The sequence below is a fragment of the Saccopteryx leptura genome, chromosome 2 (assembly GCF_036850995.1).
Source record: "Saccopteryx leptura isolate mSacLep1 chromosome 2, mSacLep1_pri_phased_curated, whole genome shotgun sequence".
Classification (NCBI taxonomy): domain Eukaryota; kingdom Metazoa; phylum Chordata; class Mammalia; order Chiroptera; family Emballonuridae; genus Saccopteryx; species Saccopteryx leptura.
The window spans coordinates 385,809,781-385,814,079 of NC_089504.1; the positions used below are offsets into that span (position 1 = coordinate 385,809,781).

The following is a 4,299-nucleotide window of genomic DNA, read 5'->3' on the forward strand; positions in this document are numbered from 1 at the left end:
GTATCTCTAATCTTTTCTTATCCCCCCATCCAATATTTCCAAGCTCCCGCCTGAGCCCTAAATCTGTACATATTAGCAGCTTTGGAAACATTTCAGATTCCAAACTAAACTCCCCTTAGCTCCCAAAGCAGCCCCTCTTAGCAATCAACCCTACAGACTTGAAATCTTTTAATTTTCACTGTTTTGATATCTACACAACAATATCTAATACATAACCTAAATCTAGCGATCTTTATCTCAAAGTATCAAAGTTTTTCATTTGTACTCATTTTTATAGTTCAAATCTAAATCAGACCATACCGTAGGTAGAGCAACAATCTCATTGTTCTTCTCAGCTGTCCTCCTTTCCCCTCAAAGGCCTTCAACACATCACTGTCAAATCATTATTCCCATAGCACATCTGTCACTGTTATAAAAGCTATGATTCATGCCACAGTCTCTGCTTTGTGTTTAATATTTTTCTTGAGCTCAACTCTGTACCTGTGAGTCTTTGCTTCCCACTATACCTAGCCTGGTGCCATCGGATTGCCGTTTCCCTTTTCTCCCTCATCCATTTCTACGCGATGTCAATGTGCATTATTCCTCACTTCCCACTCTTTCTCTTTGTCTTCTGACAGATTCTACTCTTAATTCAACATTCATTCCAAATTTTTATAAAGTTTTCTCCAACTCTTATTGAATTTTGTTTTCTCCAAATCTCCCAGGACTTAATCCAAAGTAAACATCAGGCAATTCTGCAGTTTTTATCTTTCCTGACATGCATGATATTCCATCTTCAGCAATTTATCACCTTGTGTTAAGCACTTTTGTCTTATGTTCTGTTTTAAAACACAAAAATTGAGGAGGTAAAGGAAGAAGACCAAATAGTAGCAGATCAGTTGTGAAAGAAACTTATTAAAAAGTTTTAGAGGTGGCACCAGAGTTTTGAAAGGAGCAGTGGAGCTTGGAAGATATTCAGCGTGGTTTCCTGGATTGTGGATCATGATGACTGTCCCCTCAGTGGAGGAGCTGAACTACTTCAAGTACAGTGACCTGCTGAACCTGGCCAAGAGTCTGGGCCTCCGAGCTGACCTGAGGGCAGACAAGTTGCTAAAAACCTGGAAAACCCACCTGAAACAGGAAGCAAGAAAAGAAAATAGAAAACAGGATGAAAGTCAGATTTCTGTATCCTCTTGTGATGAGACTAAGATACAGATTAGCAACCAGGAAGTAGTTGAGAGGGAACCAGCTGGCTGAGTTGCTAAAACAAGGAGAAGGCACAGACTGTCTGCAGGAATCCTGACTTCCAGCAGGATCATTCAGAGATAAAAACAAGTGATCCCACTGAGTTCCAGAATCAAGAAAAGCAGGAAAACCAGACTCTCAGAACTGCAGCAAGAGCTCCTCCATCAGATGAGAATCAAAGAGAGAATCAATAAAGATTCAAAGGTACTCTCAGAAAAAAAGAAGTCTGTCTACACAGGTGGGTTTTCCAAATCTGGAAAAAATAAAAATTGCAAGCACTACTCCAAACTTTAAGAAGCTTCGTGAGGCCCATTTTAAGGAAATGGAGTCCACTGATCAATATGTTATGAGTCCGTCATCCTCTGTCTAGTTTTCTCTGTGCCCCTCCCCCTCCCCCTAACTCTCCCTCCCTCCCTCCTGCGTCCTCCTTCCCCCCACCCCTGGTAACCACCACTCTCTTGTCCATGTCTCTTAGTCTCGTTTTTATGTTCCACCAATGTATGGAATCATGTAGTTCTTGTTTTTTTCTGATTTACTTATTTCACTCCGTATAATGTTATCAAGATCCCACCATTTTGCTGTAAATGATCTGATGTCATCATTTGTTATGGCTGAGTAGTATTCCATAGTGTATATGTGCCACATCTTCTTTATCCAGTCTTCTATTGAAGGGCTTTTTGGTTGTTTCCATGTCTTGGCCACTGTGAACAGTGCTGCAATGAACATGGGGCTACATGTGTCTTTACGTATCAATGATTCTGAGGTTTTGGGGTATATACCCAGTAGAGGGATTGCTGGGTCATAAGGTAGTTCTATTTGCAGTTTTTTGAGGAACCACCATACTTTCCTCCATAATGGTTGTACTACTTTACAGTCCCACCAACAGTGTATGAGGGTTCCTTTTTCTCCACAGCCTCTCCAACATTTGCTATTGCCCGTCTTGTTGATAATAGCTAATCTAACAGGGGTGAGGTGGTATCTCATTGTAGTTTTGATTTGCATTTCTCTAATAACTAATGAAGCTGAGCATCTTTTCATATATCTGTTGGCCATTTGTATTTCTTCCTGGGAGAAGTGTCTGTTCATGTCTTCTTCCCATTTTTTTATTATAGAGCCACAATAATCAAAACTGTATGGTATTGGCAGAAAAATAGACACTCAGACCAATGGAACAGAATAGAAAGCCCAGAAATAAAACCACATATATATGGTCAAATAATCTTTGATAAGGGGGCCAACAACACAAAATGGAGAAAAGAAAGCCTCTTCAACAAATGGTGTTGGGAAAACTGGAAAGCCACATGCAAAAGAATGAAACTCGACTACAGCCTGTCCCCGTGTACTAAAATTTAAAAAGAATCATTTTGAACAACACAATTTATTTAATGAACTAAAGAAGCAATCTGTCAGTAAGGAAGTGGTGGCAACTCCAACTGGTCTCCAAGGACGACTCTCTATGGCTTGTACTCCCACAAGCCAGGGACACTTGGAAATCTGGGCGCAGGGCACTGTGGATCAGAGCACCTCATATGTGAATGGGTCGGTCAAGCACTCTACTCTCTCAGGAACTAAAATGAATGTCAGGTTTTTAGCCACTACCAAAGATAACAAGTACAAGCGTTCACTGACCAAAACTCTGGCCAGAAAGTCTCCACCATATCTGGGACCATATCTGGGAATACCCCAAAAGACCAGGCTGTGGTTGAAACAAACAAGTTAAAGACAACAAAGGGAAATTCTGCTACAGTTACTACCCCACTCACGTTGACAGTGGAAGCAGCACAGACTCCGGTCTCCAACAGAAAACCAGTGTTTAGGGGCCAAGACATGGAAACAACCAAAAAGCCCTTCAATAGATGATTGGATAAAGAAGATGTAGTACATATACTATACTATGGAATACTACTCCGCCATAAGAAATGATGACATCGGATCATTTACAACAACATGGATGGACCTTGATAACATTATACTGAGCGAAATAAGTAAATCAGAAAAAATTAAGATCGATACGATTCCATACATAAAAATGAGACTCAGGGACATGGACAAGAGTGTGATGGTTACGGAAGGAGGGGGGGGGGAGGGCAGAGGAAACAGAGGGAGGGGGTGGAGGGAAGGGAGGGGCATAAAGAAAACCAGATAGAAGGTGACAGAAGACAATTTGACTTTGAGTGATGGGTATGCAACATAATAAAATGTCAAAATAACCTGGAGATGTTTTCTCTGAACTTATGTACCCTAATTGATCTATGTCACCCCATTAAAATTAATAAGAAAAAAAGTGTTTGATCTCAAAGCAAGTTTGTCTAGTCCCCTCACCTATGAGCCACACAAAGGAAAACTTGAAACCATGAGGACAGTCTAAAGAAAATAAATGTCTAAATGACCATGTAAACAAAGTTAGCTTCCACAAGAAAACTTATAAGCAACCTCGTTTCCAGACCAGGGAGGAGCAACGGAAGAAGCATGAGCAAGAACGGAAGGAGAGAAAAAAGCAAAGGTTTTGGGAACTCAGAGGGGCCTCATTATGGCTGCAGATTAATAGTTTCACATCCTGTAAATATTTCTTTATCTGAATTTTTTTTGTACATATTTCTATAGTCCTTCCCACTCTAGTCAAAAGACCTTTTTATGTTCTTAACTTTGCTCATAATATGTAGTGTTGGTGGGTTCTTCACATGCTACAATCTCTGGAAAGATATGACTACCTTAAAGCTTACAAATTCCTCTAAGTGGTTTTAACCTAAGTCCCAGTAAAACTCAGTTTTCTAATAAGACCCAGCCTATAGAGTCTTTATTTTTCTATCCAATAAATTCTTGATCTAGATTTTTAATGTCGTGTTCTCCATGCTGCCTCTAATATTAATAGAATTTCAATCCTCTTCTAGTCAAGAGCATTTACCTGATGGTAGCTAGTTATACCACAAACTTTAGTAGAAACTGAACAACAGTAACCCGGGAAAAATGACCTCTTCTTCCTCTAGAGCAGCGGTTCTCAACCTGTGGGTCGCGACAGTAATCTAGTAATCTTAATGAAACTATGGGCCTTAAGGGTTGATTATGGCATCAATA

The 4,299-nt window shown here is 40.1% G+C and overlaps 1 pseudogene; it reads left to right on the forward strand.

The window, feature by feature from the left end:
* The first annotated feature begins 984 nt into the window (after positions 1 to 984).
* On the forward strand, positions 985 to 3,769 carry LOC136393859 (nucleolar and spindle-associated protein 1-like; annotated as a pseudogene).
* Positions 3,770 to 4,299: the final 530 nt, after the last annotated feature.